Raw genomic sequence first — 23492 nt, 5'->3', positions numbered from 1 at the left:
TTTTTTTTCTTTTTCTTTCCTCTTCAGAAATTTATTCACAAACTTAATTTCGCACGCAGAATAATTTTCAAAATGAAAAATAATACGATTTCTAACAGATGTTTATATTTTTCTTTCACAATTTGTTTTTTGCAAACGCAACACAAAAGGAAAGTTTTGCGGTAACTTTTCTTGGTTTTTAGGCGAGGCAGTTTTCTCATCTTAACAATGTCGTGCCATGTAGATAGTTTTTTATATCCACCACTGAGAGATGGTGGTATATTCATTATGTTTTTCTTTTCACAATGTATGTAACACCCAAAAGGAAGCTTCAGAGACCCTTTAAAGTATATATTCTTGAGCAGCGTGAAATTCTGAATGGATTAAGCTGTCTGTCCGCCTATATGTCTGTGTGCTGTTTGCTTTTGTCACTCTTTTGATCGGAAAAATGAAGATCTCGATTTCAAACTTGGTAAAAACATTGGAAGTTTTTGCACAAGCCCACTGTGGATTATAAACTGAACGCAAATACATTTTGTAAACAAAAATTTACCAGTTTTGCTCGTTACTCGCAAATTATAAAATCTAGAAAGCTGAAATTTTCCGCACTTCCTTTGCAAAACACTCTACTCATTATAGACGAAAATAAAAAAATCGGCTATGTCCACAGAAAGCTACAAGTAATTAAATTTTATTTTTTCAATCTTTTGAGGTTTTATGCCTGTCATTATCTATCGTAACACAAGCCAGAATGTTTAAACCTACTTTGTTCATTCCTCAAATTATATGATATACAAATGCATAAAGTAAATATAATGATAATCAGTTTATCAAACAAAAAAAAAAATGTATTAAATTAAATTTCTGTTTTTTGAAAGAAGATTCGACTAGAGGGATCAGGAGACTCCCGTATAAAATCTTGGGCCGTTGGAGATCATAGGTACGACAAGATATACAGTGGCCGGGGCGTAAGATGATCAAGCATGGTAAGTATGTTTAGTTCGTCCCTTCGCTTTCGTAAGTGTCATTGCGCGTGCATTTCTTGAATATAGTCGTCTGTGTAGGGTCTGAAGGAAAACATTTGAAACTCCTCCCTTTCCTGCTAAACTAGCTAACTTTTTAATGACATGTACGTCCATCCGTTTACAGCTTCTCACCTTTTTCACCTTCTCAAAATTATAATGTTTTATTACACAATAGGAGAAGAAAGCGCTATCGCATAGTGCAGTATATAGACTCGCGACTGCCATACCTTATAAATAACTTTGTAAGAAATTAAATACACTTATGTTCGCCTTTAATACTTTACATGGACTTATATTTGTCTTTAATACTTTATTGCCTATAATAATACAATATAATAATAATATAATATAATAATAATATAATATAACGTCATTGTTTTAACACTGACACTTAAGTTCACTTCGCTATTACTTTAGGCCTGAAAACATTTTAAGTAAAAATATGTCTACTTTGAAAACTGCGCTTTACTGCGCTTTGTTGTACTTTATATAATAGTGCAATTTAACTCCTTTAGCCGTAAGAAAGTTGGTTAACACGGTTAAATGCGTAATTATAAGCACCGATGAATAAAGAAACAATTAAAAAAAAACTCAGAGCAGCACAAGTAAAAATTGGCGCTCAACGTGGGGCCCGAAGAATGTTCAGGTAAGGAAACAACGTACGTTACAACTCATACAACTAAACTCTAAACAAGTTAAAAATACGAATTATCTCTTATAGAAAACCGTAAATCTGCATCTATGTGTAGGCTCTTTATAAATGCAATATTGAGTTTATGGTGAAATGGATAGGCTTCACTATTTTATAAGTTCCACGAGGAATGAGGATAATTAACTTGGAAAGTAGGTCGAAGCAGTAAAAAGCTTAACAATATATGAGCATTAAATATAATATGTGACAATTCAATCAGGCAATTTAAATTATCTCATGAGAGGACCTTGGGCTCAGGAAAGAACCTCACAGTACCATCACCTACAGATCGATATGGATAGAAGTTCAAGTAGGTAGACATTTATGTTTATTATAAATATATATATGGGCGTGTGATGCATGTAGAGTGTATGTACAAATTCGAGTAGTTAGTTCATACACAAGCACAAGTACATGTATATGAGTGTAGGTATATAATTCAGAAGTGCACAGAGGTGTAATTCGAATTTAAGTACTTCGCTTTTATGTAAGTACTTAAATAAGAATACATTTATATGAATATATCGGCGTAAGTTTACAATAGCGAGCAAGTATATCTGTGAAGCAGGGCTTCGGGCAGCCTTGCTTTCTTACAAGATAAATCATAAAATCTCGCAACACTTTAACAGACAAGAAATATATTTTCATAAAATTCACATAATTCACGAAAATGATAGGATAGTACAGTGATTGCGACATGGGTTTCAAATGGGTACCTGCCTTGATGGCTTAATTCCACGGTGGCCCAAGCCACGTGGGTTATTTAAGGGTAACCCACGCCTCCAGGCGAAATAGACAATCCCTATAAACTAGGGGCCTAAACAGCACCAGAGTCCAGATTGTTTATTGTGTATGGCTCAATAAACCCACTCTGATCAATGTTGAGGCCTATTCGCACCTTGATTTGTTCCACTTTGGCTTGGAATGAATGAAAACCACAACCACCACGAATACTCACCGAAGGGCCATACCCAAGCAGTCAGAGCTCACAAATTGATCAACTTCAATGCGTTCAAGGGAATAGGCTCGTTCCACCGTAGTTTCTAGGATAGTACAAGCAGACGAGTAGGCGTTTCATGTTAATTATATAATAAATAGGTGGTTTCTAATTTCGAGTCCAAAATAAAAAATCGTATTTTTTTTTTATTAATTTATTTTTTAATCAACTTCATTAAATTGCAGCGTAAAGGATAACTAAAACATTGAAATTTACAATTAATTTGATCTCTTTTGTACAATTATTTTGTTTTTGTCCTTCGTTTTCGCAAGTTAATAACGACGTTGTTAACTTTTGATTCAAAACACGAAATTTCATATAAAGGTACAGCAACGATGAATGCAACCACAAGTTTTGTTTTTCAAATGAAAACTTTTAATCTCCCAAAGCACTGGCGTAAACCAGAAAAAGCAAAACAAACAAATAACTTATAAAAAGTCAGTTAGCGATTTTAGAAGTCGATTACATACTGAGGTATTTTAAATAGTAAAGTATAGTGACAATTCATGGAAGTGCGAATTATTTTAGCTGTTAGTGTTACTCGAGATAGGAGTATGGAATGGAATTTGGAAATAATACAACAGGCAGAAGCGCCCTGTCCGAATTATTTTCCTAATTTGCTACCAAGTTTTAGGATAGGCAATTTAAAATTTTAGTTTGCAAACTGTCAAATTTTCAAAATGCTTCTTAGACAAAACTTTCTGAACTTACGGTTTATTATTTATTATGAAGCACATTACATTTAATTAACATTAAATTTTTACAAAAAAAGTCAATTTATACTCTTGAGTAGCCGGGTAGGCAAACGACCGCGATTCACAATTCAATTGTGCTGGCTTATGATCTCAAGGTCGGTAGAGTTTAAATATATACTTGTAAATTTATTTCAAAAATATATAGATAACAAATAGACCTCTATGAGGGTTTAACGTGGGTACGCTACCGTGAAAGTTCAACCTCACGGTGCCCGATGACACACGGAGTGTGAAACACTGGGATTTCCCGACGTTAATGATCCCTGCAACATACAGTGTCGAGCTCGGCGGACACGTCGCCATGAGGAAGATTACGTTCTCGAGTACTAGACGATATACGTTATGGTCACATCCCTCCTCTGGTGAAAGCGAGGCACTATCTAAAACCTCTGCCTTTCTGCGAATAAGCCACCCGGTTGCGACATAACTCCACATCGAGCAAAAGCTCTTCCCGCGATTTTGGTCTAATCATAGTCACTACGAAACCCCCGCTAAGGGTCGTTCCCGTTGGCAGGCCTAAGCTAGAGGAAATGCTTTGGGGATTCCTGCTGAGCGTGGTAGCAGAATTTAGGAAAAAATTTTTAGAAGAAATTTATAAAAGTCTTCTGTCGGATTTTCTAGGTCCCATTAGATCCGAACTCGGCACGAAATTGTCATTCGAAGGAAACTAGTCCATACTAAGCGCATGGGCATAGTATTCTCACTCACCGGGCGATGCCTTTTAAAATAAATTTTTATGGACAGAGTCCGAAGACCGAATGAACAGGGATGAAGGCGAAACCAGGAAGCGACTTTTCCCACATCAACAACCAGAAGGAAGAAGCCTCTGGTAAGACTTAAGAGATCCATGCAGCTCCAAACCCCCTATTATTCAGTTATTATCACCGTAAAAGAGGAGCATGGAAGAGGATCAGACAGGGTTGTCCAGACCATGTCTCTCAGTGCTGCGTCTAATGAATGCCTGTGTAGCGTACGTGTCCACTGCTGCCACCGTGTCAGAAGTAGAGAGGGTCGAAGACCTGAAGTTAAAGTTCTCAGTCGCTTGTCGTATATCCATTGCTTCTAAGTCTGTAAGATCCGTTTACTTGGAACATACACACAAACCAATCTCCAGACATGCCGCATAGGCAACCCCTAATTCCCGAAAGATATGTCTTCTGCAGGAATGCATTAAGCCATCCGTGGTCCGTAAGCAGAAATCCCCGAGGAAGCCTAAAGTTAAAATCTGGATGCTTTTGTACATATGAGACATCGCGGATAAAGTCAGAGGTTGCTCTGCGTTTCGAACGGGATTGTTAAGAGGCACGGACACGTTTCTTTAAAAGCATGATACGCTCCCTGAAATTTAACTTTTCTACTTCATCATTATTTAAACCGTCAGTTGGCAGTAACGGCAGTCTCCTCATTATCTTGAAGACAGTACGAATTCGCATGATGAACATGCTGACAACTCAAAATTTTATTTTGGCCAACAGCCGGGATCGCTCGGTTCCATATTGGTGACCCATAAGTCGCACAGACCACGAATATTCCATCATATATGGCGCGAACAGCTCGTCTGGTTAACCCCCATTCACACCGTAGGAGACGATAAAACTGTCTTACCACATTCATAAGTTTTTCCTTCACTCTTGCAAGGTGAGCGGAAAAATTCACTATTTGACATATGCTAATTCCTAAATATTTGACAATAGTCTTGTATCTAAGACTAGCCACATTCATTCTAGACACTGAAAGTCGACCATGAGAGAGACAACCTTTTAATAGCATCATCACGGTTTTCACCAGCGACGCAATCACAACAACTTGCCGGCGCTCTGTAACCATGTGTAATATATGCTCTCTAAACTGCTGAAGAACAGCTCGCGATTGGCCTTCGACTAGGATGAGCAGATTGTCGAGAGATGCAGAACACTTGCATAAGTCATCTGGCCGCCTTAACAGAGGATCCATCATGATGTTCCAAATGGCCCACAGATAGATCCATCCTGGCAACCTCTTACTACATTTCTATATTATCATATCGATAGAACCGAGAGCGCATGCACGTCGTTGAGAGAAATAACTTGCCCAGAGCTTGATTTATGGGCAATTTACTTCTTGTAGCCTTCCAAGAACTTTTCTCATAGCAGACAATCAAACGCACCCTTGAAGTCTTCAAATATTCCCAACATGCACTTTGCTTCCAAGCATCAGCATATTTCTGCACATGCAGCCAAGCGTTTTCGGTAAAGATTCCTTATAGGAACCCTAACTGCTTCTTAGACACACCCAGATTAGGAATCCCCAGCAGCCTTTCTACCATAACCCTTTCCAGTAGTTCACCGAGCACTGGGAAGAGACTGAGGGCCAGGTAAGAGTTATGATCACTCCTAATTTTATCAGGCGACTTCAGGAGCGGCATCCAGCCATTTTCCACTGGGCTGGAAAATAACTACCCGCTGGGTATTGACTGGAAATCTTACAGAGATAATCAGGAACAACTTTCCAAATGGCTTCTACTATTTTATCAGTTATTCCGTCCAAACCTGGCGACCTTTTCGCTTTGGTATTAGCGATGGCACATCCAATTCAATATTCTTTCAAGTGTGGCGGAGAAGATGCCATCCGATGTTCAGGAGGCACAACTTCATCCAATTCTGGGAAGAAGCTACCCATTAAAACGCCCAGACACTCTTTCCCGGTAGGAAGTACTGTGCCGTTAGCACTAATACCACAGACTTCCAACTGCCTCCAAAAGCCTTCCAGTCATCTTCCTTCGATTTTGAAAGCATACGTTTGTACTCATAAAGGCCTTGCCTTGAATAAATTCTAAGTATTCTAAGCATCCGTAGTATCGGACGGCCTCGCACGCTGAAAATTCCGCCTAAGACGGCGAATGGCTCTTCACTTCGCGGACAGAGCGGCTAGCCTTCGTCGCTTTGGCTTGCGAAATTTCTCAAGGAGCAAGTCGTTCAAACCACAAACGGACTGGGAAATATACTCTACCTACCCATCCAACGATCTATAGGCAAAAACCTCAAGCGATACAGCAGTCACCACTTCCCTTATGTGAACCCCGCAGGTATCACAATTTACCCCGCGACGTTCAATTATGTAGATGTAGAAAGAGTATTGTTAGCGACCACTTTAATGAAGTTGTGATCACTAAACACCCATACACCTTTGACCCCCCAAGAGAAATCAAACACTCCAACTGCAGCCCCACTTGCGATAGAGATATCAATGTCACTAGCACCAACCGGACCGTGGAACGTAAACCACTAACTACGGTCATTCAAATCATCAACATTTCGTGATGCACGCCATTCGGATAATACGTGCCCCCTCAGCTGATTTCGAAGACCAGGCACACGTTTTGGCATCTTACTAAACCAGAAGGGGAAACAGGCATTTGCATCGAGTCCCAAAATTAAAGGGTTAGTACCTGCAAACAGTAAGACCGAATCCATAGACTTAGTATACCCGTCCAGTTGTTGATTGAATGTACAGTAGAAGCTGGCTACGAGCAGTATCTCTCGCCATGGTTACTGGCTTTAACAATTGTCTTGTCCACAATTACATAGTTTACTATGGCAGCAGAATGGTAACCGGAGTCAAGAAAAACCCGCATTCCCGTTTGCAAGCCTCTAATCCAAAAGCGTAGGATTCCTGCACCAGTGCCACTGCGCTGCCAAACTGACCCATACAATGATCCAACTCATGCAACGCATAATAACCGCGGTTGCAATTATACTGCAGGATGAGCAGAGCCATATTAATGTCTAGCCGCTACCCGCGCGATCGTCCTGTTATATTCAGGAGGGCCCGGGACAACATGAAATGTCCAGCAGGAAGCCCCGGAATTCACTATTTCGGCAGTGTGCAGCGTTAGTACATATACTGTGCCGGTGGCCGTTTTGGCCACTGTGTCTGCAGACAACAGCCTGAACTCCACATTCTTTCACCCTATGGTCAAAGCTTAAGCAACGAAAGTAAACAGGCACGTCATCATATTGGCGCACTACGCAAGAATGGTAATTATCGTATACCCTACCGACACTCAAGAGAATATCCATTGCAGGGCATCCTTCAACAACGACGTTGGCCGTACTGCTACTCTTAACCCAATGTTTCGAGACCATTCGAATAATCGTTTTGAATTCCCCAGCAGAGAATAGGATTTTAAAGTTCATCTCATATAAGCCCTCCATCAAAGCAGACGGATCAAGCATTTAATGCACGGACTGACACAATACCTTCGGGGTCAACTTCTCTTCAACCGAGATATTATGCTAAACTTCCCGAAACTTTGTACTGGTCACGATCTATGTCCTCTCCGCAGCACAAAAGGACCAGGTTTCCACTGCGTTAAGAAGTTTTGGAGTCGGCGTTGCCTCCACGATTGTTTTAAGAGCCGATGCGGTTGGGGGCGCCCCACCAAAATAATTAGGAGGCGGGAAGCATCCGCCGCAACTTCAGCCCCTTCAATGCGGCCAATTAGGTGTGCAATTTTCTACGAACAGACCAAACAATATGCTCGCCACATTGACAACAGTTCTGGCAGCACCCACATCTACGTTTTCAGGCAAAAAACGCATTCATGTAGTCGGTCAATAATGTAGTTAACGAGTTCATCCGCGTAACGGTATCGGTTGCCACCGATCGCCGCCCGGGTTTACGCGTGGCACTAAGAGACGCAGCGAGTGCAGCAGCTAAAGCTGGAGCCACCGCAATAGTTGCAGCCGCACGCGGCACCGCAGCACGACCCTTAAGTGCACCCGCGCCATTAGAAGCCGATCTGTTTGTTGGCTTAAAGTGACACGCCTTAAAAACACCCGCAGCACGGATGGACATCGTTACCTCTTTATTCTTCCTACTATTTTCTTCGCTCCTGGCTTTCTTAGGCTCTTCCCCAGACTCGTTGGACACATTACCGGCCCCGCACTTATTAGAGTTACGCACAAAATCACCCGAAATCAAAGTGTCAGTATCGGACGACATATCCACGTGAGAACAACTGTCATGACTGCGGTCGGACCCACCAGACATCGCTGCTTATGAACCCCTCTTGGTCGTGCTAGGGCCTCTGCCCATTACAACCACGTATGGTATATATGCGCAATTAGCTTTAAGCGCGGTGAAGTATATATATATAAGTTTGGCTGATACAATATGGTACCTTAGAAGCTGCCTAAATCGTAACTCAGCTAATCATACCGCAACTCAACAAATCACAACCCAGCAAATCGCAACTGAGCAAACCGCAAGCGCTGCCGAGACGCAAATAGCAATTCAAAAACATTCGGCGATAAATTCACTTCATTTAATACAGTCAGAGGTCGCTCAATCCTTTCTTATATAGAAAGTGTTACAATTCACTATATAGATTCACCAATAAGGAACAACGTGGAATGTTAAGTTGTTCTTGTCTTATTTGTACACAAATTGGAATTGAAACAATATGTTCAAATTGTGAAAAAATAAAAAAAAAATATTGTGAAAAAACCGTATAATGAGTATTATTATCTTTTTTAATTTTATTTTTTTTTTATTTTTTTTTTTCTTCCGTTTATTGTTTTTCTCTTCACACTATGAGGATATGTAACGCCGTGGCGCAATAGCGCAAAGCAGCAAACACACAACACTAAAATGATGCTCAATGTTTCAATATCCTTATTGGACTTCCAGACACTTATTCTAATATCTTTATAAGACTTTCAGAAACTTTTGAAGATTATCGCGTGTGGACGCGCACAATTCACGTGATGTACGAATTAACTAGTAATAACCGCACGCACGACAAAGAATAATACTTTATATATATATTTCTATATCTTTTTCAATTTTTTTAAATTATTTGCAATTTTCTTCTTTTAAGCACGTCAACAAACTTCGAATGTTTAACTCGCAGATAGCAAACAGAAAAATAATTCCTTTTTTTCGCTTCTTAGTACATGAAAATTGTAATACAATTTAACATTAAGTTACGCTTCATTGAAATACATTACGCCACAAGTCAAACCAGTCAAACATAGCATATATGTAATTAATTCATCGTTCCATGGTTAGGCATCCCGCTCTGATTCTGATTATTTCGCAGCGTTTCAAATATTTTACATTAATTTACATGTTGCCTGCAAAAATATTTTTGCGAAATATTATTTTTCTAACAGATTTTTAAAAGCCTTTTGCCGTTGATGTTAGAGAATAAAAAGATATATATTGAATAATAACTGTGTGTTCACTCTGTGGTTTGTGAAGCAATGGATCACACTATTTTCGTCAGGAAGGCAATATTCGCACTTAGACTACAAAGTTCGATTTGGTTTTTTTAGATATGTAGAGCATGTTGGCTTAATTTTAAACACATAGAAAGAGAGGACGAAAAATGTTTATTGCAAAATTCGACATAAAAAGGTGGTAGTAAGCTGTAATCGCTACCCAGCTAGAAAAGTAATAAAATAAACATTTCTAACGCTGAGATGCTGCTTACGAATATTAACACATAAGATTCTTGAGGAAAAATAAACAACACGCAGGAAGCTTTTCACTCAAACAAACGGATCAAATTCAGTTAAAAATTTAACGAATTTGATTTCCTCAAAGAGAACTGTGCGAAATGAGGACATATGTACTTACAAGACTGCCAAATTTCTCTTTAAAGGGAATAAAAAACAGGAATGATTTTCATTCATTACTTTATATATTACTTTGTAGCAAACATAAGAGGGATAGCATATGTAACAACATCTAAATTTTTTTGGTACATTCGGCAAATCTAACATACCTTTTGATAGAAGTGAAAATGAACTTTGTATTTACTTTTATATTACGATTAAAATGACATGGTGTACCTGTTTACTAATAAACATATTAACAAATAAATTGTCAAAGTAAATGCTTATGCATTGAAAAAACAAGCATTTGGGCGAGGATAGACAAAACTTTTCAAAATATCATTAGATTTAGCAGTATTTGTTTTCTGTCTATTGCCTTCTGGCACCCTTTCGTCAGTTTAGAATATTCTATTGACAGCGAAAAAGTGTTTAACTACGTTCGAGTTGAGAACTCCAAATGTGATTAATGAATCGCGCTAGTTTGAGCATCTATGCATTCGGAAAAAAGCAGTAAATGTTTCAAAGTAAAAACGGTCCCAAAGTATTTGATTTAAGAATCATTTTTGACTGTAAGGGGCTCTTCCTTACCTTAGGGATATCAGTAGGTACGCATGAAGCTGCGATAGTTGAGAGCATCAAAATTTAAACAAAAAGTCCTCAATACATTAGGTTGGAAAAGATGAAACTTGTAGTTTGCATTTTTACGAAATTTAACAGCTTGGTATCTGACAATGATTTAATATTTTACCGTCGTAATTTTATACCCACCACTGTAGGATGGTGACGTACTCATTCCGTTTTTTTCTTCATAGTTTATGTGACACTCAAAAGGAAGCTTCAGAGATTCTATAAAGTGTACATATTTTTGATCAGCATGAAATTCTGAATTGAATAAACCATGTGTTTTGGCCCGTATGGCTGTGTGGTATTTGTTGTTGAAATTCTCTTGGTCGCAAAAATGAAGATATCCACCTCAACTTTGCTGGAAACATTGAAAACTTTTGTGCGCAGATTGGTATTGGAAATACGCTAAATTGATCAAAACAGAAGCAGTGGAGCGTAAACTGAACGCAATTCCGTGTTTGTATCAAAAAAAGTATTAATGTTTGTTCGTTATTCACGTTTACTTTAGGAAACGCGCAAAAATGGAAAAAATCGTTCATGCCTACACAAAATTACAAGTGATTAAATTTTCTTTTTTTCACTACATTCCGTAAACAAAGATATGCTATCTGCCTAGAAATAGCATAATTATAAAATAAATATAATGCACACTGCGTCGTGGTGAATTAATGGTTCCTTAATAATAAAAGGACTTAGAGAACAGAATATGAAAAACAAAGTGAGTTCATTCTAAATGAATTGTGGTATACGTCACGACTTAGTGAATAAATGTTTTCTTAATAATACCATCGATATGGGTAGCAAATGAAAAAACTTGGAATGTAAAATGCGATAATAATTTTAACAGTGGCGGCTATGCGAGAAATTCGTACTGTTATAAGGTACGAGTTCTTACGTGTAACTACGGCATCACGGGCCGCGCGAAATATAAATAGTGCATTTGGTCGTAGTGTAAATAAGCAGCCAACGGTACTAAATTGGTTTGCGAAATTTAACATTAGTAACTTTGACTTCACAATTGACCCAGTCGGTCGCCTAGAGTCAAAGATTAATAATGACGTACTAAAATTCACTGTTGAGTCTGAACCAAATGAAAGTACCTATGAATTATCATTAAAGTTTGATGTTAACAAATTAACAATACTATATCATTAAGTTCAAATAGAGAAAGTGCAAAAGTTAAATAATTGTGTTCCTCATGAAATGAAAAACGGAAACAAAATCGTTTGGAAGCTTTTTTGATGTTGCTCTCTCATCACGAATCTGATCCATTTTTGAATCAAATAATCGTGACGAGAAATGGTTGTACAAGAATGAATCACCATTTATTAAACGAAGCTGATGCTGAGTGTTTGGTGATAGCGCTGATGTGGTTCGTTACAATTTCATGAAACCAGGCTCACCAATCCCAGCAGAAATATACTGTAGGCAAACGATGCTAAAATTTAAAGAAAAACAGCCAGAGTGGTCAACAGATCGGCTCCTATCTCATTAAAAGATAACGCCAGACCACATGCTGCTCAAATGACCGTGGAAAAACTATAGCAACTGGCCTTGGAACTTCTTCACCATGCAATACAGTCACTTGATCTAGCTCCCACTGACTACCACTTCTTTCGCAATTTGCACAACTTCTTGAAAAGAAAAAATTTCAATTCCGATAATGCCGTAAAACTCGCTTTCCATGAATTCATAGACTTAAATTGCAAAACTGTGCAAGCAATATGGGCGCACACTTTGACAAAAAAAACAGTTTCTTATAATTATAAGTCCTCAGCAAACTTCGGCTTTTTTTTTGCAAATTTCATTCTTGACAATCTAATAGAACAAATCTGAGAAATTCCAGCTCCGTTACGCCAACGGAAAAACTTTAAAAAAAATCAACAAATACGCTAGAAATTAACATACGAAAGATTGTGGAGACATTAGAAATTAACATTAAAATGGAAGATTGTGGCAGGCAGTACGTACATGAGTGCTTGAACCCAACAAAAAAAACCCGTGAGTTGTGTTACCTTCGATTTCAGCACTTACAAATTCCAGTTGTGCCTGGAATGAGACCAAAAAGATGCTGACTGCGTAACAATACTAACAGACTGATCTGCGTTACCCCGGGCGACAACAAATCAGACGGCACAGCACTTGTTTATAATCTCGAAACAAAAAAATAGGAAAAACCCATTAAACAAATGAAAGCTGGCTTTTTTGTAAGCAAATTCCTGACTTTTTCGAAGCAAAGGACTATAAATCAGTCCCAAACCAACTTTCCTTTTCAAGAAATAGCACGTAAAATCGAGACCGTGGAGGATGAAAAACCTCAACTTAACGTGAGGACTAAAGTGCGTGGTTCACTTTTAACACGCGTGAAAAGATTGTCATCAAGACCAGTGTTATGGAAATAGGGGTTCACATTCGAAATTTGAACAGCTTACTTCGAAAGTATTTTGGTGGGTTAGAACGGCAGTAAAAGATCGAACACGCAGTGATGAAACAATCAATTATCCGATCAAATGTAATTGAGAAACTAACTTTAAATTAAAATGATAAAAGGAAATATATGCAGTATGCTATTGTGGTACGAAATTGTATGAATAATATTCAAAATTTGACGGCATTTTTTTTTACAGGAAACTTCATTCCAGAATTTTTTACTATGCATCCCGAACAAACTAATAGCGTTTTAACCGATGTGATGCAATTCAGGCGTTTATTTTGTACATTGATCAGAAACTAGCGTTTCAGTCGGAAAATTTTAGCTGAAAAGGAAGCACAATTCCACGCAGTGCTTAGCTTAATAGCATAAGTTTACATCTAAAGATTGATTTATGTACCCAATCTAAAAAAGCACAAACGAATCGCGCAAATAATAATTTTTGCTTTCTTTAACCAAAATGAGAGAATAAAAAAGATGGGCAAAAACAATAATTGTCAAAATGGCCTAAGCGAAATATGGAGAAAGCCTTTGAAAAAGGTAATATAAAGGGAATTACAATTCAGCTGGGACGGTTCATACAAGACTTGATCTCTTGGGGTAATGAATTCAAAAAAGATGTTATTTTGAAGAATGGTAAGGAAAGTAGTACATTATATTGAGCATGGGCATAAAAACAATTAGTAATTTACAAGTGAAGCAACTTACATACGTGTATCCCCGTAAAAGTATTATAACATGGCTGAATATTACAAACAGCAAATTCAACAAACTGACGTACGCTCTAAAGAATATTAAAGGTATTTCTTGGCTTCCCAACGCGATGTCTTCTTGATGTTTTTAACTATTTATAAAAAGTATTTCGTTCTTTTATTACGTTGCTTGCGCAACAAGGTTTATAAATTCGTTTTCGCTTTTCGCCATTACTTAGTGCCTCTTCGTAAGCATTCAGCTACATTTTTCATTCTTTTTTTCTTTTCTATGGTAAAATTGTGTTAATGGGATTGATTAACATTAGTTTAAACTTTCACATTTATGTCCTTATATATTAAGCTGTTTAGAAGATGATCAACTTGTAGCCGAGCTTAGGTGTTACTTTCTGTTTGGGTTTGATATTGCTTTTTCTTTTTTATTATTATTTTCTTTTAACATCATTTAATTTGCCGTATTCTATGTTCATCATTTGTTTCCGACGCTAAGCCATACAAATTTGAGATTCCATACCAATGTTGAATAATGAAATTTCAAGTCGGTTTGGTTAAACCTGCCGGTCGTTTAGCTTTTTCAGCAATGGTTCATAATGGATCATCAAAACGCAAAACGTGCTGCAGGAATTTTGTACCGAAGCTGATTTAATAACTAGCTCAGTTTGCTCACAAACACAAAAATGTCTAGAGAGAAGCGAAAATTTGAAATTGAATTTGAATTTCTATAGTTGACGTGCTTGTTGTTGAGCAAAATCGGATACAGATTTTCTTAAAATAGATGATCTAGATTCGAAATTATGTTATTTTTTTCAAAAAATTGTATTTATTTTCTTTATTTTCAGGCATCATTTTAGGAATATGTTTTTAAAAAAATTATTATAGCCTTAGTTTTTTTTTCAAGAAGCTCAAAGTATATCTATTAATATTTCCAAAAATTTTATATATATATAGAAGCTAATTATCAATACATTCATGAACTATTACTTACCATTGCCATATTTTAATTTTCTGTCCCTGATGCTAATTACTTAGTTAACATATTTTACATATATCTCTAAATATAGCTTTTAACCAAGAATTCCACGGATGGAAAACTTTAAAAATCCTTTACAAATGAAAATTCTCTTTAGAATGTATGCGGCCTGTTTTGCTCCATTTTTCATATTTGTTCTTATATCCGCTTCCAGGTATTATAATTTATTTAGAAATCTGAGACTCGATGACAAAACTATTTAGCGCAAAGTGCGAAAGAACCGTAAAAAATCCTGAAAAAATAAGGAAAAAGAAAACCATTAAAAAATGTCAGCATTCGCCTAATTTATGCGCATAAACACCATTAATAAAATAAGCAGAATTTACTGGTTATTCATTCATGTTTGTATATTCTAATGTAAAAAAGAGCATACACGTCGAATACACAGTCGAAGTGGAAGTAATCGGAAAGCGATTTCGATAAGAAAGTCCTGGGAACAATAACAGTTATACCGTCATAGTTTTCCAGTGGGGCCTGAATATCTCATGTCATTCCTATGTTCCGTTACGGTAACGGCAACTCAAAATAAAGCTTTTCTCGCCGGAGACCTTGCAGGACTTCTATATACGTAGATTTATAAATGTGGCTGTCCATGAACAAAGTGTAATGATAATTCGATGAAAAATATGGTTCTAAGAATCCAATATAAGAAATATTTGTCTCATTTTATTTATCCGTTCATGCTCATGGCTGCGCTTAATCTAAAATCTTCCAGATATTACTATCAATCGACAAAAATATTAATTTTTACGCGCTCTGCATAATCCTTAATATAGGATCTGACTTACAATGACTCCATTCACATATTTCACCTTTTTCATCTGGGAGAGCTTTCTAATAGGGACCTTTAATGCTTGAAATAATCTATTTACCAGCCCCGAGCACTCAAGAGTTTTAACTACCACATAATCGACAATATTTATATATATTATTTATATAATACTGTAGGTTTTGCGACTACGGAGTCTCAATCCCTGACTACAATCTGATTACGTCTCCGCTATGGATTTCTGTAGGTTCATTAGGTTCCTTCCGGCTCCCATATCGTTTATGACTTCCAGTCCTTTAAAAGGTCAGCCTTCTGTCTTACATCAGATGCTCTGTCAGATGCTCCCTTGATGGGGCGTTGGTCCTCCTACGGATGGCGTTGCTCATTGCAAACTGTATACCGGGGAAAGTGGCCCGAAACTATAATTATTCCCTGCACTCGTTAAATTAGTTATTGTTGTTTCTAAACTACGGTTAATTAACTTCACTTGACCATTAGTCTGGTGTAATTTTTATATGTCTGATATTGTTGTACAAAGTCTGGCAACTGACGCGCGCGAGATCGTACGCTTTTGTTAGTTTTATTGTCTAAAATCTTTTTCTTATCGTTTTATACGCGTTTAAAGCTGGTTACTTGTAAAAGTATAAAAGAATTGATCGTGTAACTTACACTTGTAAGAATTACATTAATTACATTAAAATTTTTGTTTTTTTCATTTTGGTTCTTGCGATTAGCACTTGCGAGAGCAATAGTATATCTCATTCGAGTCTTTTCTAGTTTTTTTCTTTTGAGTTTTTTTCTTTTTTTATTTTCTTCCTTTGGTGTGAATAGCTTTTTTCTTGGCTTGTTCACCGTTGCTTCAGTAGTGTAGATTTTACGTGTAATTAAGAGAAAATTTAAGAGAAAATTTTTCTGATTTGTATTCTCTCTTTTTTTCTTGCTTCCAGGTTGGTTTTGCTTTCTCTTGTTCTTTTGCTCTCTTGTTACAGTGACAAGGTAACGGAGAAATTGTATTAAATTTCTTAAAGTTGTAGATAAACTTAGTGTAGTGGATTCTTTTGAATTTTTTTCTGGGTGGAACGTCGCCTCTGAGTTCCTTTAAATTCGTTTCGTTGGTACAGGTTACCGCTCCCTCTAACTCTAAAATGTACGTTAATGTTAACGATATTGTTGAGTCGGTTGGTAACAAAATAGTTACAAACAAGCCGGCAAGTCCTTCCGTTTTAAGCTACGCTAAAGTTGCAAGGGTATCTCCGCCCAGGGCCGCCACTCACTCTAGTCAAGCGCCATCGCCTAAAAATAATGAAGAGAAAAATAAATCATCCTCTCCCCTTGGCTGTTCGAATGTGAACGTTGGTCACTAGACTGACAAAGTCGCATAAGCTGCTGGTGCAAGGGCGATAACGCCATCTATATTCGCCCCAACTCTAAACTCCCCAACCGTGAACCCTCCTGTTTCAACTAATGACATTTCCTTGACGGCAGTTCCTCCCAGAAAAGCAATATTTGGGTCAAGACTGGCACCTGAAACATCAGTGGATAACATAAAAAGCTATCTGGCGGCGAAAGTCCCATCAGTCAACTTAAAGCGCGTTAGCATTTTCAAAATGGCTCCTTCTCAATCTAGGGAAATCTCTTCTTTTAAAATACTAGTTCCAACTGAAAACAGTGATGTGTTTTTAGACAAACGACTGTGGCCAGTAGGATCCTTGATTAAGGAATTTATCCCTCGAGAACGTCGCCGTATTACTCTATCTCTCATTTATCAAAATGTTAGGGGCCTTAATTCAAAAATTCGTTCTACTTTTATAAACTCTGTGAGCACGGAGTTTTTCTGTTTGGCCTTCAGCGAAACTTGGCTAAAACCCGATCTTCATTCGTCGAAATTTTTTCAGAATTCTTTCCAAGTCTTTAGAAAGGATCGAGTGAAACGCATTTGTGGTGGTGTATTAATTGCCATATCTGCGTCAGTCCCGTCCAATTCAATAGAATTTCCCACTTCTGCTGACGTTGAATTTATCCCAATTCGTGCGATAACGCCTAATAAAGAGCTATTTGTAACCTGCTCCTATGTTCCCCAAATTCTGATATCTCCATTTACAGGAAACACGCTGCCCTCATTTGTGAAGTGGCCAAGCGGTCTAGACTTAACGATTTGGTCGTTGCATTGGGTGACTTCAATTCGCCTCAAGTCACTTGGTGTAAAAGTGATAATTCTGGCTGTTTGCTTCCTACTTCAACGTCTGATAGGGCTGTTGTGTTCTTTAATGAATTGTTTGATCATAATCTGGTGCAAAATAATCGTACCTCTAATTGTAATGGTAGACTGCTTGATCTCTGCTTTGCCAACTTTCCCAAGATTAACGTAAATCGTTGCCCACCTTTTAGTTTACCTGAGGAACCTTATCATCCATCAATGTGGATTTCCTTTCATCATAAGAATGATGGTCCGTTGAACTGCCTTAATGCGCCAAATTAAACTTTTTTAAATAAATGTTATGATTTTCATAAAATCAATATTGTATTGCTGATGTAAGAAGCTTTCTTCCTCAAGACGAAAGTCATTCATCACTCACAATATTTTTTAATTCGCATAAGTTGGAGGACGTCGATTCGATTACAAATTTAGGCGTTCTATTTGACCATAGGTTACATTTCAACTTGCATATTGGGCTCTCGATAAGCAAAGCTAGGTCCGCGCTTTTTTTTATAAAAAGGTGAACCAAAGAGTTTGATGATTCCTACATTACGAAAAGACTGTACATGTGTTTGGTTAGACCTATACTTGAGTATGCCACTATTGTGTGGTCTCCTTCATATAGGTGCTATGTAGATTCAATTGAATCTGTTCAAAAGCAAGTCGTGCTGGTTGCCTTTAGGAATTTGGGTTGGGATCCGATTGCCTCTCTTCCATCCTATAAAAATAGGTTGCTTCTGCTGTCCTTACCTTCTCTTGAGAAGTGTAGGTTTGTTCTCGGCGTTTCCTTTGTAATCGAAGTAATAAATGGGGCTATTGACTCGCCATTATTACTTGGTAAAATAAGCCTTAATGTCCCTAACCGCTTCTCTAGGCACTTTATCTTGGTTAAGCTTAGTCAGCGTATTTATAATTATGAGCTCTTTAATCCGCTCAGAGTAGTTTGCAAGAACTTAAATGACGTCTATCACTTTTTCTCGTTATCGGACTCTTTAAAGTCTATTAAAGCAACATTGATTAATAAGCGCGATTTACCTACGTTTTACTTAAACTAGTTTCTATCCTTAAAACTCGTTACGATTCGAAAATAAATTCTTGTTAGTATTACCGGTTGCCAAGCTTATGCATGTTTGCGATGGCTTAGGGGTTCATTTGCAATTTGGTCCTGTACCGGTTGTAAGTGTGGCTCTGTACTGATTGTGTACATGCTTTTTTCTTTTTTTTTCCTTCTTATTTGTTTTATTGTACTTATACTAAGTTTTGTTATTAATTTAATATAAGTTTTGCTTTAGGTGCCAATTGAACTCGACTGTTATTTGTTTAGTTGAGTTTCATTTATAAGTAGAATTAAAATAAATAAAACAAATAAAGGGAAATCTCTAGAAGGCAGTGCCCTGACCCTATCTCAAGCAACGACGACCACTATAGAAGTTATAATAGGACGTTAAACACTCACAGCTTTTACTGATCTTTCAAATCCTCCCAAACAAATGTTCGGATTTACGGGGTTTTTCGCAAGAAAATTAAATAAGTTTTCACAAGGCAAGTTATCTCGAAGCTGATCACACTTTCAGCAGTATACACTTCTAAGTCAATGAATTTGTGAAAATTAAGCTAATATTGATTAGATTTTGGTGAGTATTTTCTATTTCACAAGTTTTGTTTTATTTAAACAAAAATTTACCAAAAAATATAATAGATATAATAGATGTAACTGCGACAATTTAACTAATTTACTGATTTTTCATATGATTCGCATGATTTATAGTTTAAAGATGTCGATAAACGTCGATTAGTTTATATGCAAGCGCGGTGTGGTCGTAATGTGTGTGTACTTTTGTGTACATTTGTGTAATTCCTCTTTTATTTTATTGCTTTATTGCTTTGTACGGTCTTCAAACTTAGCTAATTACAAAAGTTCTTGAATTTAATTTATATATATGGAATATTTTGCGGTGATATCATTTTGGTTTTTGATCAGCAGTTGGTGCTCTCATCAAAAAGTGTCTTGCTTGTTTTTTGAGTGTTATTGCTTTCAAACATTTGCGTCTTTACTGTTTTTCTCTTTGTTTACTACGTTTTTTATAGTAAGAAGTTTGCGTCCAATTTAAACGCATTTTTAAATACGTGACAAATTTTTTTGTTTTTTATCTTGTAAGGAAGCGTTTTACAGATAATAAATCGTTCCCCACAAAAGTCTGCCTTTAGACCCTAAAAGCATTCAGTCTGTTTTGTTCTTCCGCACTAAACTAAACATCCCTGGGTTGATCACTTACATACCTTCTCTTAAGAAAGTTGATGTTAGATTTGCAGCTATTGCCATAAATTATCAAAGCATAGTCAATCTTGCTTAACACAAGCATTTTGGTAAGATAAGCAATAGTGTTAATAAGCTCATGGCGTCTCGAAGCAACATACTGAATGAAATTCACCTTTGTTAAGATAGAATTTTTTAGCCAGAGACAGTGTGCTTTCCAACGATATTTGTTGGAAAAAGTGAGCCCGCGAATATTCAACGTTTTCACGTTTAGTACTGGTAAGCCATTAATATGCGTCAGTAGATTTCCTGCATCGCAAAACTGCTTTCGACAAATGTGCATTTTTTTAGATTTTTGTATGGAAATTTTAGCCCCCGACGAGTTTGCCCATGCGGAGATCTCTCGTCCAATAGATTGGAGGATGTTGATTGCCTTCGTGTTATCTTTTTCTTTTAGCAAAGAATTTTGCTAATTTCGTTAAAGGCTCGTTTAAAAGAGCTGTTGGATTGAGGAATAGAAAAATGAGCAGCCGTGCGAATCCCTTTAGATATAATAGCAGCATCATGGTTGCAGTTCCCGTTAAATGGCTTTGAATTCAGAAATGATTCCGCTTGTTTGGAGTAATTGATACAATCCGCTTTATCTAGGAGGAATTTATCCTGTTTTGCTGGAGTAGCAGAGGACATTGAAAGTTTAAGATCAATTATTATTGGAAAGTGATTACCATTATGTAGATCATCAAAAATAGACCAGGAAACCAAAGGAAGAAGTGAAGAGAGCAACATGTTAAATAAGTATGTGAAAAAGTGTGATGAGTTGAAAAGACCGTTGGTTTTCCGTCATTTAAAATAAGGAGACTGCTTTGAATGAAGGCCTTTTCTAAAACGGTACCACGAGTGTAATTCACGATTGAGCCCCAGATGGTTTTCAAGCTGTTAAAGTCGCCGCATACAATTGTTCGGCGGGAAAACACGGTGAATAAATTGTAGATATCTTGCTGAGAAAACAATTGCGAAGCAGGGATATAGAGCGAAACTACTGTAAATTTTATGTTTAACATTATTTGTATCGCTACGGCTTGTATATTTGAGCTTAAATTTATGCGTTTGTGAGGTATACTTGATTTTATAAAAACACCAACTCCTTGTTTGGAATATGAATTTTGATCAGCATTCGTGAAATATCCAGTATATGATGTGGGTGTAATAGAATTAAAAGAGCTTCTACTGTAGCATTATCGGGCTGTCGCTCTCTACCGCTTTACACAAATTATCGCTATGTTCCAATTTTATTAACTATTGCTAAGTTTACATTCTCATTTCAATTGCGACACGTAACCTAGTTAAGTTAGCCTAATTTAGTCGTAACTAGTTAATTGTATTATTATGCTAAGTTAGCATTACAATTATTAGTTATATAAGATACTGACCATACCTCAGTGATGGTCAGAACCAAATTCGTAATAAAGACTTAAAGAATATTAAATTTGAGTGTTTTCACTACATGGCGACCGTGACAGGACGTCGGTGAAAATTTTTTTTTCACTGGCATCCTAGATTATCCTAGAAAAAAAACTTTATATGGTGAAATTTAAAAACAAAAAATTAATTTGTGGATGCCTTGTCAAAGGAAACGAAATTTAAAAACAAAAAAAAAGAAAGGATAAAAAGAAACTATTTTTAAAAAAAGGAAAAAACTATATATATATTGTGAAAATTGCAGGAACTTTAAAAAACAAAAAACACATATATAATAAAACACAAAAAATAGGAAATTTCGTGTTTAACGGAATTAATCCAGTTGTGAAAAAACATATACTACTATTGTGAAAAAATAGATGAATAAAAATTGCAAGACATTTATGAAAAAAACTATATTAAACTCAATAATATCAGATTTTGAAACATAAATAACAAATGGAAAAGTGAAATACATTTTTGAAACACTTACATGAAAAAGAAAGCCAGTAAATTCCAGCTTAACATTAACTGAAAAAAAAAAACCTAAAGTGGCCAGAAGTGCAGTGTGGTAATGCATAAATATGCAATTAAATATTAAACAAATACGAGAAATCTAAAAATAGACACAGCCAAACAAAAGGAAACTAAAAACACGTCAGATGCACAACAAAGCGGCAACAACAATAATGAAACTTCAAATCCAAGAAACTCCACAATTGGAAGAAGCTGCCAGCTCAACAATAGCCAGAGCTGCCGAAAGTAACCACGAGGGATCAACAATACATCAACCGCAAGTATACTCTAGCAAATATAGCAGAGATGCAGATACCTTATAATTAATTATATTATAATATAATTATTATTTAAGGATAATAAATTAACAGTGCATATATATAACTTTTTATAAACAAATTTAAAGTTCATTTTTAATACTTTTTAATTATTCCAATACAATTTAAGTGTAAAACAGTGCTTTTAAACAATTTTATATATATACATATATAAAGGATCTAATTTAAGAGTTAGAATAGGATTATATTTTATAAAAATTTACACACAGAAACGTCGTTAATATAAACACTACAACATAACAAAATAAAAAGGAGAAAACATTAAGCAGATTACTGTAAATATCTCCGTGTATTGAGAAAAAGGACGAAAGAAAACTAATCTTTTCTATTTATTTTACAAATTTTGCATTATTATGGGGGGCTAGAAAAAAAAAAAATATATTGAAAGCAGGCCAATGAGACACTAACTGTCTAGAGCAACCCCTCCAAATAAACACACAGGCCACATGAGCCCTCGCCCGCAATAGACCCCCCTCCCCCGCAAGACACCAATATCCCAGAACCCGGCAACGGGCAATCATCCTTCACGCCGATATATTATGAACAAGCCCACCCTCTCCCATCAGGGGACGATGTGGAGACAGTAGATTTCCAAGAACAAGTTTCGCAAAGAAGGTACAGACGACAACTCAAGCAGGCACAGCATCCAAAGGTCAATACATCAAACTATGCATGGTCTTAATATTTGAAAATAATTGGCAATCATCCAGGAACTACTAAATCGCTCGAATCTATTCACTTAGATTTGAAGATGATTAAATTCTTTGTTCCACAAAAGATTAACTTCCTTGTGCTAAAAAAAAGACAACTTAACAGGAAACATACGAATTATGGGAGAGATAATTACGTAGCGGACGCCCTATCCCGCATAACAATTAAAGATCTGAAAGAAATAAACAGTAAATTATATACGGTAGTAACAAGATCTGCAACGCGGCAGAAAGATAACGGCACAGAAAAGCGACATGTAAGCGAACATAAGAATGCGGCGCTCAAAGTTTATAAAGTCATTAATAATAATGACGTGCGGAAATTTGTGCAATTAAAATTTGACTCCGATAAATGTTGCATGAAACATGGGAGGAAAATGATTGCCAAATTCGTAATAAACGACAT

At 36.6% G+C, this 23492-nt stretch overlaps 1 protein-coding gene across 9 annotated transcripts in view; it reads right to left on the bottom strand.

Annotated features, from left to right (window-relative positions):
• The window catches only part of LOC119640266 (rho GTPase-activating protein gacF), a 461105-nt gene that overhangs the window by 317 nt on the left and 437296 nt on the right, over positions 1 to 23492 (bottom strand). For 7 of the 9 annotated variants that reach the window (XM_038038167.1, XM_038038169.1, XM_038038170.1 and 4 more), the window contains one exon: positions 14715 to 15073. The gene's annotated coding sequence lies outside the window, so the exon portion shown is untranslated. Of the gene's footprint in view, positions 1 to 2116; positions 2739 to 14714; positions 15074 to 23492 lie in introns of those variants that run through there. The other 2 variants (XM_038038163.1, XM_038038162.1) reach the window with 2 other exon arrangements.

Source organism: Glossina fuscipes, unplaced genomic scaffold (assembly GCF_014805625.2).
Source record: "Glossina fuscipes isolate IAEA_lab_2018 unplaced genomic scaffold, Yale_Gfus_2 116, whole genome shotgun sequence".
Classification (NCBI taxonomy): Eukaryota; Metazoa; Arthropoda; class Insecta; order Diptera; family Glossinidae; genus Glossina; species Glossina fuscipes.
This window is presented reverse-complemented; position numbering and strand designations above follow the sequence as displayed.